Here is a 13,460-nt window from a genome sequence, read left to right as displayed (position 1 = left end):
CGAATAATGCCTACTCTTAACACTTGTGAAGATGGAATGTACGCTTAAATTTTGAGGGTTTCAAGCATAGGATTACTCAAAAATGCGTTTGCTTGAGAAGCCGTATGAAAGATAACTTGTAGTCGATTACGTCCTTGACGTTGGATCGATTTGACATTGAGTCTAGTTTCATAAAATCGGCGACCAAGTGCCATAGGGTGTAAATTGCCGATGTTTTGCTCGTTTATGGATTCAACAAATACAAAGAAAGGTCCATGATGAAAGCGATTATAATATTCCGGTGTAGAAGCCACTTGGGACGCCTCTGATTGATTGTTAGATTGTTCAGAATTAGAACGGTCTACCACTTCCGTATTACGCCTCTGTACATCAGACTCAGTTGACTGAGAACCTTGCTGTCGTGTCGTATTACTGGATGAATTGGTTATGGGTTCCTCTTCCATAGGTACTACAATTTCACGCTCCACTCGTAAGGAATTCCCGGTTACCGCCGACGTTCCTCCACTGTCGGTCTCCACTGCTTGTCACTCCCGCACCACACGTGAACGAAAACACAAGTAGTTACCACTACCGCGTACCTCTGTCTCGCACAAGTAGTGTACCGTACCACTATCACTGCGTGACTGCAAGTGTTCCGTATCTTCTTCTACTTCCGCATCTACTTGAAAGATTAATGGGCTCTTTACTTTCACCCAGTCACATTAAGTATTATATAAAATCGAAACAGCAGTTTATCGAACAACACTTAAATTTGTACGGTACACAATTCAATAACTTGTCATATCTCTTGGATAAATGTAATAAGAAAATTGTCAAGCACTTTGTATGGTATTTGTGAAGGACAAAATCTTCAATGATACACTTCGTTAAAGTTGTGTCCGAGAGGGGAATTGGAAATACATAATTGTTTTTAAAGATGAGGGGAATAACCGCAGTTTATATGGTAACATATCAAAACAAGAAGCGCTAGTGATAATGATAGTAGGAACATACCGAAGCACATCATATGATACACAGTAAATGAAATGTCGTATGGCTTTTAGTGCCGGGATATCCCAGGACGGGTTCGGCTCGCCAGGTGCAGGTCTTTCTATTTGACTTCCGTAGGCGACCTGCGCGTCGTGACGAGGATGAAATGATGATGAAGACAACACATACGTCCAGCCCCCGTGCCATTGGAATTAACCAATTAAGGTTAAAAGCCGGGAATCGAACCCGGGACCCTCTGAACCGAAGGCCAGTACGCTGATCGTTCAGCCAACGAGTCGGACATGATACACAGTAATAGGGACAGACAGGGTTTCCAATAATGGAGACCTGAAATATATGTATAGTTTTATATGCCCTAAGTAATGCAGGAGTTCGACTACTCCTTATTGGTGACTGTTGATAATAAGTATATAGTAGTCGCAAATTGGGTAACAAGTGATTCGTAACAACAGTAAGTCGTTTTAAGTCTCTTGGATGAGAGAAGTCTACGGCGAAGATGTAGTGGAGTCTCTCTAGTTTCCACCAAGAGAGCATTGGTCGGGGTGGTGGATAATGCCCCGAAACAGATACGTAGAGCTTAACACTGTGAAGTATTCGTAGATTTCCGAGAGGGGGGGAGAGAAAGATCAATGACATGAGCCCAATAGTCAACCCTTGTGCGTATTGTAGCACGATAAATCAACCTAGCCGTAGCAGGGTCTGATCCCCATGGCCTACGTGTGATGGCCTTTAATATTTTTATATATGCAGTTGTGCTATGACGTAGATGTTGATTGAAACTTAACTTACGATCGATCATGACGCCAAGAAACTTACGGCATGTACGTATGGGAATTTCATAGGTATCAAACTTTATACGTTCAGCATTGAATTTGTGTTTATGGGTGAAAATCATCGCAGAGCATTTAAACGGGGAAAAGTATGACCCATGTACAGAAAGCCACATCTGGACTTGAGTCATGAGTTGTGTTATACAGTGCCTGGCCATGTAAATATGTCTATGTGTATAATAGATGAAGATATCATCTGCGTACATGAGAATGCGCGCAACAAATACAACTAAGTTTAATTAGTGTGGTAATGGATGGAAAGCTTCTTCTTATTATTATTCCTCTTCTTATTCTTCTTAGGAAATTCTTGAGCGCTGCTGGAAAGCAATTACCCAGTCACTACACTTGTTGTTGCGTATCTTCAAGTGAAACAAACTTTGAGTTTTGTCACGATGGATAAAGTTGTTCAACACTTGCAGAAACACTAAGGTTACCGAACGAGAACTTCACGACGTCGTAGGTTGCAGTTTTGCAGAGGAGGATTCGAGTTGAATAAGCGCATAAGACTCACTAGTCTCCTTTATGTCTTCTTTATTCAATAATTTCTCGAAATACTGGGCCCATACACTATGACTTATATTGGTCCCCCCAGAACCGGACTTCTTCTTTGTTATTTGATTTATTTTATCCCATTCCTTCCTACTGTCATTGTCCTTACACGTTTTATTTATGTCTGCAGCCATATTTTGTTGCCATTCCGACTTCGTCTTTCTTAACAATGCTCTGTATTCTTTCCTTTTTACAAAATTCGTTTCGAGCTACATGACAACCATCCACCCTGTATCTCCTAACTGCCTTCATAACTAGTGACTGTTTCTTTACACATTCTGTATTATACCATACACATTTTATCTGCGTTTTACTTAAATTTCGCCTCATATATTTTCCTGTCATTCCTATCAAATTTTCTATCCTGGTGAAGGCTTCTTCAAGTCTATTCTCTTCTATCAATTTTATAATACCTATTTTCCAAATCTCAAAAATTTCCCCATTGAAGTACTCTCTGAATTCATTCCCTAATTCTTCTCTCCAACGACACCTAGGTATTTCCCTCTCCTTGACGCTATCGTGAACTATCTCTTGCGTTCTCATATCTTGAATCATTAATTTTATAGATACTGGCGTATGGTTTGCCCCTGCCCAATCACTAATGCGTATCTCTTTGATAATTTGAAAACTACCCCTACAGCATACAACTAGGACAATTGTACTGCCCCCATTTTCTACAATGTAAGTTAGTTTTCCACTCTCATCTCCGAAACACCATCAATTCAATATATAAAGCTTCTCTACCGCGCATAATTCTAGTAGTTTTTCTCAATTTCTGTTACGTTCTTTAGCCTGGATATTTCTATTAACTGCTCATCCCCCGTCCTCAAGTTGACTGCAAACTGGCTTCTTGTCCCCTATCCTGGCGTTAAGATCGCCCATAATAATAATGCTTGCCTGATCATGCGTACTTCTCATTGGTCTAATTTATGTCGCTAAATTCTCAAAAAATTCATTCTGCGTAAATGGGGAGCTCAAAGGTGGATTATGTGTAAAAGCTATACATATTTCATTTCTCCAATTGACCCTATCGAATATTCTTATACAGATTAATTCCTTAAACTCAGATTCTAAGAGCTGTATCCTATCTTTTAAGTTGTTTTTGAATACCACCGAAATTCCGTCCGATATCCTTCCTATATTGGATCACCTTGATCCATATTGACTTCATACGATACACCCTTCTATCTTTAAGTCTTTCCTGTAATCAGACCAAGTTTCTACAAGCCCGAGGATGTCCAATTCTTCCATAGCTCTTTAAAGTCTTTGTTACCTATTTTGTTCCATATTCCTTCAATATTAACACATGATACCTTTAACTCTAGATTTTTTACTTCAATGTTCTAAACTCCCTGACTTACTTCTAGTCATTCTAGATCTTTCCACTTCCATTATTCTCCCTTCCGGTGAGCAAATAACGTCCTTCTCAGATAGTTCTTCTGTGATTTTTAATCTACTAGCTGAACCCATCCCCTTCTTAAGAAAAAAAAGTATTTTAGACTCAGTGACCTACGACTGGAAATATCCTCAGCTCCTCCACGCGGCACAGCTGTTGACACCGGGCTCGCCTCGTCATTCCTCCCACTGTTATTTAACTCCACTGGAAGATCTGACGTAGACGGTTGAATCACCTGACCAGGGTTATCAACACCAGCACCGCACATATACTCTGGAATACCTTGTGTCATAACTCCTTAACCACGCACTTCCGCTGAAGGCCCAAAGAGCTTACTTCGTTCTTTGAACATATCACCCAGATCACTCACCGTTCACGTTCTCGCCCAGGTATCTCCTATCACATGCAAGCGGTTTCCTCTTATAAATACCCGTAGATTCAATTTTCTTGATGTCGTAAATGGAATTGTAGAACTGTTTGCTCTAGGAAGCTTTTTCTGTCCATATCCCTTCTTATCCAAACTCTGCTGCCCTTCAAGTTCCTCGCATTATTCAAAATTCGGCTTGCCATTAGTAAGGAAACAAACTTAATTCTAACAGGTCTTATCCCCTATTCCTTCCCATCCTATACAAATAATATATCTCCCTTTGAGTACAACCAATGCCTAATTTCTCTCTCATTACCTTAAAGACTGAGTTCATCAATTCCATCGTAGATTCTCCTTCCGTTTCATCTAGTCCGTAAATATTAATATTTCTTCTCTTCTCCTCTTCCGCTTTCCTGCTATCTCGCCATTGACGTACCTGAACATGTCCTTCTAGCGCCTTTGTCCTCTGATTTATTATAGCTCTTTCTTCCTTGTCTTCTCTTATCTTCGCCTTTATTTCTGATAGATCCTTGGTTATGCTGTCCTTCATATAGTTCATTTGGTGAAACTGTGCTTCAACATTTCTTTGGTCTGGTCAGCCTGAGGAGCATCGCGGACAATTTCCTTGATTTTCTCCATGTCCTCCCATGTCAATGGGCCTGGGTTCATCTCGACGCCTCCGATGACTAATAAAGTAGCCACTATAGCTGCAGCCATCAACAGTTCTGTCAGTCCTATTTCTTTATTAACTCCTAATTTGCACTCCATCTTGATCCACTTGACTCGGTTGTGCCATCGCCCTATCACACTCCTGCACTTCTGCACTGTTACGCCCATTCTGCCTTTCATGCATTTCTGGACCGTTACCACGCACGTCTGCTCACTAGCACAGATCAGCAAAGACTGACTCACTAGTCAAACAAATTTAGAATTTAATGTTACAGTTATCCAAGAATCCTTGAATAGCAAGAACAATTGAACGTGTAGTTTGTTAGGTTGTTGAACGAGGCTAGCTACTGCTGTGGGCACTTGGATTTTTGAGAGTGCAAAATTAGAAAATATCGTTTCTATGTAGGGTGAAAAATGGAAATATTGAAAGAAAATTTGATTGTCGTCGACCATACTATGATTACATGAACACATGGGTGAAGCCGTAAGTTTTAATTTGAATTTATAAGACGGAATCAAAGCGTGATTATAGCCTAATCTGATAATTGTAGTAATATGTCTGTGCGAATGTTCTGTTTTTGAAAATCATGGGTGAATAGCAATACTCGGTTGCAGCTGATAATATTTTCCCTTCAGTTTCGCCGATTGTGTCCAGTGTTTCTGCCATATGTGTTGAATAGTCAGTTTAATGATCGGGGTGAAATTTGGGAAAGGGAGGGCAATGGAAACGTTGATGCCTGTTCCGGATGCAGCTTGTTTAGCGATTTTATAAGCGATCATTACCGGCGTTGATCGAATGTCCCTTCATCCACATTAAAGTTACATCAGACCAAGTTTCATCGAGTTCAAATAATAGTCGTCGAATGTTGCAGATGTACCCATTTTTATAGGACTTGTGTGGCATTAAGCATTGAAGCACACTGAAGGAATCTGTAACATTGATAGCTTTGGTTATGTGGTGATATTTTTACGTATAGCCAAGCTTGTCGGACAACTAAAGACTCAGCAGTAAATATTGAGGCATGGCTTGGAAGAATATATTGCGCACAGACATTGAACTGCGGAATGTAATATGCGGCCCCCGTGCCGACATTTTGTTTGGATCCATCTGTATATATTGTGAGGTTAGGGTTGAGATTATTTATCGCCATTTTAACTGTTGGGTTAGGTATATCGGAAATTTGCGTTGTGCTCTTATTAAAGGAAATTTGCTGAGACGATATAATATTAGGTTTGTTGTTTATAATATTATATGGCATTGTATTGTGTGAGAGCGAAATATTTTCTTGAATGCTAGTGTGATATTATCGTGTCAAGTGGAACGCGTCTAACAAAGCAGGAGTTTGTGATTGCTGGTGAAAACGTTGCGGATATTGCGCCAGTAATTGTAGTTTGGGTAGGAGAAGATGTGTAGCTAATGCCATTCTTTGCAGTAAGAATTTAGAAGCTAAATACAAGCGCGATTGTGTAGAGGCATTTATCATGGTTCAACAAGTAACGCATTAGTCGGAGTAGAGGTTAAAGTGCCTATACATAATCGTAGTGCTCGATGGTAAATTACGCTGAGCTTGTGAATAAGAGTGGAGGAAGCAATATAGTAGTATAAGGGCCCATCTAGGACAAATGAGACACTTTTTCATCGTGCACAACTGTACACGCATAACTTACATTTTTCCAATTTGTCCTAGACGCGCCCAACGATAAAAATTGTTATAATACCCCAAATTGAGACATTTATACACTAATATTACTATGTTTTCCTATTTTCCCTAGGTGGCCCAACGAAAAAAATGTTTAAATATCTATAATTTAGGACTTTTATACTATTATTAATTATTTTTCTTAATCGGGCCCAACGAAAAAAGATTGATTAAATACCCAAAATGACGAAAAATGGTTAAATAACTATAATTTAGGAGTTTTATACTAACATCAATTATTTGTCCCGGATGGACCCGTGAAAAAAGATAAAACATCACCAATTGTAAGACAAATATAATAACATTATTATTATTTTCGTATTTGTCCTGCATGGGTCCACGAAAGTATTTGTCATTGATGGACTCTGCAAAAACATATAAAATACCTACAACTTAGGACCTTTATATTAACATAATAATAATAATAATAATAATAATAATAATAATAATAATAATAATAATTGTTACGGGGTTACCCGTGGAACAGCAGAGGTGAAAGAAGGTGCGGGCTGGAATGGGTCTACCTACAAAGATAAGATATGAATTAAAATTGCATTAAAGGTTATATTTTCAAACTTAACAAGTTTCACATAGAATTTCAGAGTTTAACAAATAACAACAAGTTAACAAATCAGGTACAAGACCAGGAAGAGCCAGGATATAGAGATAATTTATCAAACTGGGCTACAGGCCCCACTTTATACCATTCCTGAGATCTCCGCTCACAACCACATATTTACCAAAGGGCAGAAAACCCCTAATAACATGGAACACATGCTCCCACTTAGCAATGTCAGACCTCCTAGAGGCACATATCCAGATGCTAGAAAGAGCAGACCCGCTCTCAATTTTTCAAGCCTATTAAAGGCAATACCAGACTTTTACACTAAATTGCCATCAAGGCACAGTTTACATCAAATGAAACGGGGGTATCTCGTGCCCAACCTACTGGGCCTTAGAAGAAAAATAATAGGTTAAGTTAATGGCCCAAAATGCAAAACTGAATGGAGGCGTGAACCTGCACTCCTACATGAAACTACTTAAAACCTAAGAGGCACTAGCCCGATGAATCAGGGACATTTCACGAACTATGGAGGTGACTCGTATACAGATTAAATTTAACACATTAAGGAAGTAGAAAAACGGTTACGAAAACGTAGTCACCTCAAATCCAACATGAAGGGGGCTCGAGAGGGTAAAGCACTCTCCATCCCCGATTTACTGTTAAAGATATGTGAAGCTTTACTACAGCGACGGCAAATTACATGTTTCAAGATAGGTTACATAATAAAGGTTTCGGACTTTCCCCGCGGATTAAACTGCTGAGCTAGCAAGAAATAAAGATGTTAAGTGGCCATTACCTTGTTGAAGTGCTGCTGCCGGATGAAAGAGGCGCTACCCGCCCCCTGCTACAAGTCCATACACAAAGCTAGATGTTGAAGAAGTGGCTGAGAGACAAGAAAAAGCAGCAGTTTTTATACCCTCGTGGAAGATTCGAGACCTTTCATGAATAATCAAGCCACACCCTCTTTCTTTATTGGTCCGTCTTAAAAATACACTCAAAGTCGGAGAAGAAATACATGATTGGTCAAAAATTAATTACAGATATTCTGGATTGGCTCAATTCAAAACTGGCGGAAAGAAAAGATTAATATTGCCAACCCACAAATGAAAGAACGAAGTTTAGTAAAGAACAAACTTATGAATACAAAATTTCTTCACCAGGGTGCATGGTCATAGGTTTTTAGTAGAGACATCTATAAGAGAATGTCAACACTTCTTGATCAATAGAAGCAAAACAAGTTCAACTCCACACAGTACTGACAACTTCGTAATCACAAAATTTACGGTAGTGACATCTGAGAAAACTTATGAGTTGATACAGTTGTTAAAGTTTACAGTTTCTCCTTTAGAGGAGTACTTTAAGGCGGAAATTCAAATGTTCGGCGTAGAGGTGTACCAGCCGGTACAATAATAATAATAATAATAATAATAATAATAATAATAATAATAATAATAATAATAATAATAATAATAATAATAATAATAAATGTGCTCATGGCTCAACAGCGAAGAACATCCTTGCTCTAACGCTGTTCCTCTGCTACTGTCTAGCTGTTGAATGTGCAAGCAATATTACTACTAGCGGACGACGTTCATATATGTACGAAAAATTTTGACTACTTCTTATTTCAGCTACTTTTTAATTTCCTGAACTGTTTGCATCTTTAATTACATTGTAACTATAATTTCGCCTTATTTAATTTCCTCATTAATCTACGATTTGTCTTATCATTTTCTTCTTTGTTACATTTTTAAGCGCTTTAAGAATTCTATTTATGTACTTTGTTCTTGCTCGTTTTGGAAGATCATTTAAAGTACAAACTTGTCTTTTTCTTTGTTGTAAACTGTAATTTTTGCACAACCATTTTAAGTAGTATTATATCTAAACATTCTACTTGGTACTCTTCGTCCAGTAAATCATGTAATTTTTCTCTTGTGTCTTGGTAATGCCTTTTATTACTATAAAATATATGCAAAGTTTTACAATTATAGTTTTCTTTATCCATTTATTATATTTAAATTTTTTATTATTTAAAATTTATTTTACTATTTAAATGTATAAGTTAATTGTTCCTAAAGATATACCTGCACGGGATTCCGATGTAGAACTATACATAACAAATACAATAATAATTAACGGCAAATATGTTTTCTAAAAAATAGTTTTAACAATTATTGTGTTTGCCATAAATTTGGGCCAGAAGATATTATAAAATGTGAACGAGTTTATTATATTGGAAGTAATTATATAGATAATTTTATTAGGAGTATATCTGGATTAACATATAAAGAATATCCTAAATATATGCTCGAGTATTGTAAAGATTAAAAAATAAAAATTCCAGAAGCATACCAAGTTGTTAATATTGATACATAAATTTAGATTGTAAAGATAAAAAATTAAACAATAAACGCTTATCTCTTTTATTTTTATTTGGTGTCGTTTTTACTTTATCCAGCTTAACTTTTAACATAAACTGCAATCTTTCTTTTTATCTTGTATTACTTTCTCCATCCGATGATTGGAAGTGTAACAATCTGCAATGTTTTCGAATTTAAATATATATCTCTCTTTGCCTATATAGTCTATTACAGATAGGCTGGAAATAATTAAGTTTAAACCTTCTTCTAAACTTCCGAGTCTTTTACAATCGACTGGTTTTATTTTTCCAGTTATACTACCCATTTTTGAGTTATCTATTTGTTCTTTTATGTATTCGGAGTATTCTAGATTAATTTTAGACTGGAAAGAATCTACGGTTTTAAACTTTTTACATTTGGAAAACTATTTCCATTGTAAGTTTTAATACCATCCATTTCTATTTCCATAAAAGGATTCTGTGCTGGATAATAAATTATTTCTAAATCTTTATTGTGTGGAATAAAAATCAACCCTTCGTTCTTTAAATTTTCTCTACCTTTAGCGATATATATTAATGTATTTTTAAACACACCCTTAATAAAATAAACATCTTTACCGCCTTTTCTTTCGCATAATGCACACACATAAGTATATTTCCTCTTCCATTTATTAAAAATGCGTGTAAATTATAATTCCCAAATGTTTGTAAATTATCCCATTTTTGTCTAAAGTAATTCCGTATTTCGTTTTCTGTTTGCTTAATCGCTTGTTCCTTTTCTAATGCTGTTTTATAATCTTCTTTTATAGCTTTCGTTTGAATTAAATATTCTTATTTTCCCTCTTGTAAGATTATTTCTTCCAATTCTTGTTCTCTTTTCTTTGTGGATGTTAAGTAAGCATTAATAATTGGCTTTACTTCTTTAAATTTATAAGGAAATAGTTTATGTGTAATATTAACCCTCTTTCCTAGAACAAAGGGCATAACATTTTTTGATTTCACTAATCCCAACTCTTCTATGTCGACATTATTATTTATAGTGGAAAAAAAGAGAATTAGATTTAGAAAAATATCTCTCTCCAGCTTTAAATCAATTTTTTTGGTTTATAGTTATAATACTTTATTTTCTGTATCTAAATAATTAATTGGTATATAATTAAAACTAAAAGCAGACAAAACATAATTAATAAGCATGCTTCTATCTTCTGGTTTTTCTGGTAATGTAATTTGTAATCCAGTTAATTTTTTAGTATTCATGTTCCCCCAATATACATACTGTAATAAATCGTTAAAAGCCACACAAACTGTTTAAAAAACAATCTGTTAATTTTACCCACATTTTAGAGAGTGGAACAGAATCAAATAGAGAATTATCGAAATATTTTCTACTATCGCGTATTAAATTTACACAGTCGTTTACTGGATCAAATTCCTTTTCTGTTTGGAATTACGGATTAACGTAATTATAAATTGTTGCGTCTAATCTTGTTATTCCATTCTCTTTAGCTAATGTAGATGCAAATATCTCTTTAACCTTTTATCTGGACAATTTAAGAAATCTAGAATATGGTTTCCTAATTTTTTATTTACTCCTGGGCTTGTCATTTGGCATAAAAATTTATTATATATTTTAACTCTAGAATTACTATTAATCCATGTTAAACAATCCATTCCAACTGCTTTGTTATTATCTAAAATTATGTTACAATCTTTTTCATAGTCTCCTTCCATACAAAAATTATAATTGGTTATAGAATATTCAATCGCTTCTTCTTTATTAAATATTCCTGCAAAATCTTGTGTTACATCGAAATGTAATAGACACTGGCGTAGCCAAGGGGGGCCCAGGGGGGCCCAGGGGGCCGGGCCCCCCAAAATATTTCCTGAAACTAGAGCGAGGATCAGCCCTTGTTTTACGTACGGTACGAACAACTTAAAAACGTACGCCGAAATGTTAAGTTAACGTAGCGACAAGAATCTACTAGCAGGGCTCAATAGGGCCATACATAATTCTCCATATTTGTCCTGCTTGAATGAAAGGAAGACACTTAGGACTGGGATGCGCGGGAATATTTCCCTGTAGAGGCCTCAGTATTGGGAATGTAACCGAGTGTTGACAAATGTCAAGACCCGAAGTAAGGGGCAATTAGCAAGGGATTACTCAGTAGGGGGCCGGAACGTGACCACCGAAATAACAGGGGCCACGTCCAGAAACAGTTGCAAGCTTACATCATCGTGTCAACTTTTGCATATCGGTTCCAGGAAACAACAATGTCCTAGGGATCCTCGGGTTGTACCGTGGTTGAGAGATGTGCTGTGTTTAAGTTGCAGCGTTGGGAAGACTGTGACAGGATCGTGAGCTGCACGTTAGTTCCTCATTTTGTGCCATATAAGTAACTTTTTTGAAGAGGGACCGTTTTGTCACTGAGAAGCCAACACTATGTGCATCCTCGATAAGTTAAGAAAAAGGTTTTTTTTATTCTTACAGTAGCAAGACAATTGCGGATGCGTGCCTAAGTTCGATAGGTAGGGCTATATATTTTGTCAAATGTCCGGGGACTGATTGGAACCTCAAATCGCACCATCAACAGTACGGGTAATTATTTTGTAATTGGTGGGCGTGATAACTCAGTTCCAATGGTTCTATCTTCTCATCAGGACGGCCCAAGCATGAATCGCAGTCTATACATGAAACATTTTTAAAATTTGAAGTCACGTTCTATTGATACGGATTCTACTTAAAACACTAGATCCCGTCCCTTACTTTTCCTTATACTTTTGAGCCAGAACCGCATCATTTATGGTGGTGTATTTTGAGTATCCAACCATTCTTCGGACTTACCTTGTACCTTAAATGGATGCAGTGGCGTAGCCACAAAATAATTTCAGTGGGTTAGCATGTATTATTGAAATAAACATTTTCATTAGAATAATTATTCTATCCTCAGTACTAATTGGATCTTTAGGAGGATTAAATCAAAGTTCTCTACGAAAACTAATGGATCTTGCATTGAAAGGTAGTGCGTTTGAAGGTGGATTTGAAAGTAATATTGTTATATTAGTTTTGTTTTATGGATGATTATGTTGATTATGTTGATTTTATACTTAAATAGCTTATGTAGAGCACAACTAAAAATATGGACCTCACATCAATCGACCTAATATATTACTCCCTAAACACGGAAGCCACCCCTCACTTAATTAAACCAGAAGAACATAACCCATGAGCGATCATAAGCGTATAACTTCCTCTAAACCCTCATTATCTATTTGTTTTTTAAGTTTTTTATTTTTGTTTATGATTGCGGGGTGATCATCAAATTCTAATTATGTTGCGGTAGGGTGGCTGAGGTTATAGGCGGTAAACTGTAAATTTATTTAGGAGAATTTTTCTCCCCTTCCAGGCTTTATAGTCAATATGATAGGAAACCTTCCTAAAGAAAGGGAATTGTCTTTCAAAACAAGCAAGAAATGTAACGGGAAATGTGTAATAGTAGTATTGATATTTATGAAATTTCCTTTTCATGTGTCCGACTTCATGACCAACACTAATATTCTCTTCAACATAATTTGGATGTGATCATTTGGTGGATTTGCATTAATTTTTTTGGCTGAATATACTTTTAAACTATATAAATGGAGAAATGTTAATGGAATTAAACCATTAAAATAAAAAGTTAGCAGCTTTAATTTGATTAGCTAACTCCTCAATTGACATCATTTTACACGACATCCTCCGGCTGAACATTCATATTCTGAACTACCTATATTAACTAATTTCTAATATGGTAATGTTAATAACAAATAAATATAGTTCCCATAGGTTTTCTCCTACTACTATGGCGGCAACTATTCAACCAATATGGTTAATAGAGGAATAAGCTATTAGTTTTCGTAGAGAACTTTGATTTAATCCTCCTAAAGATCCAATTAGTACTGAGGATAGAATAATTATTCTAATGAAAATGTTTATTTCAATAATATATGCTAACAATGCCAATGCAAGTCCAAGCCAGTAGTGTGGATTCAAACTTT

Source organism: Anabrus simplex, chromosome 2, assembly GCF_040414725.1.
Source record: "Anabrus simplex isolate iqAnaSimp1 chromosome 2, ASM4041472v1, whole genome shotgun sequence".
Lineage (NCBI taxonomy): Eukaryota > Metazoa > Arthropoda > Insecta > Orthoptera > Tettigoniidae > Anabrus > Anabrus simplex.
The sequence above is the reverse complement of the archived record's forward strand: the minus strand, read 5'-3'. Positions refer to the sequence as shown.